This window comes from Penaeus monodon, chromosome 20 (assembly GCF_015228065.2).
Source record: "Penaeus monodon isolate SGIC_2016 chromosome 20, NSTDA_Pmon_1, whole genome shotgun sequence".
Classification (NCBI taxonomy): Eukaryota; Metazoa; Arthropoda; class Malacostraca; order Decapoda; family Penaeidae; genus Penaeus; species Penaeus monodon.
The window spans coordinates 20,149,895-20,150,716 of NC_051405.1; the positions used below are offsets into that span (position 1 = coordinate 20,149,895).

Genomic DNA, 822 nt, shown 5'->3' on the forward strand with positions numbered 1-822 from the left:
CATCTAAACCATGAAATATCGTTACAAAATACCCCATACATATACCCAAATTAATGAGATATTTCAGAGTCGGCCTATCACACGAGCGAACCAAGGGCCACCATGGTCTCTAGGGAGCCGCTGAGAGTGCTTGAAGCCTTTAATCTTTTTCCATAATATATTACATCTTGTTAATGATAACCTTACAGAAATCCCATGTTGTATTAAGGGGCTGGTTATCTATCTTCTCAACCCAAGTTCAATCTTAACAAATTCTGCTCAAGGCCCCATAGAGACTCGGGCCGGCCCTGAAACGTACTGATAATCGGGGGGAAAAGAGAAGAAAAATCAGGAAAGTGAGAAAAAGACTTAACAATATACAAAGTTCACCAGAAGTCTTACCTGCCTTGCCTACCATACCTGTCGCCAAATAGGATTTACGATTCCAGGAGAGCGAGAATAGTAAGAAAGGCGAGCGAAGGTCAGCTCAGGTGGTGACCCAGGGAGCGACGGTAAGGTCAGAGCCAAAGTTCGAGGTAAATAAGCATTCCACAAAAGGTCAAAATAAGATCTTAGTTCAAGAAGTTTCCTTAAAAAAAAAAAAGGTTCCACTCTGCTAAGTGACTCAGCAATGGACGATGGGTTGCCGAATGTGCATTTTCTTTCCTCGTTCTTTGTGTTGTAGACGTCTGTTGCCTTCGCTTGTGCCGGGGATGGAGGTCAGGGGAAGTTATCGTATTTGAACATTTCTGCTTTCCATTTTTTTTTTTTTTTTAAGCGTGTTTCTGTTCTATTGACTTTCTTTTTCACCTTCTCTGCTGCTTTCCCTAACTAGCCGTTGCC

The 822-nt window shown here is 42.3% G+C and overlaps 1 protein-coding gene across 1 annotated transcript in view; it reads left to right on the plus strand.

Moving 5' to 3' along the window:
• LOC119585942 (dipeptidyl peptidase 4-like) overlaps positions 1 to 822 on the plus strand; it is a 99,547-nt gene that overhangs the window by 92,043 nt on the left and 6,682 nt on the right. The window lies entirely within an intron of this gene.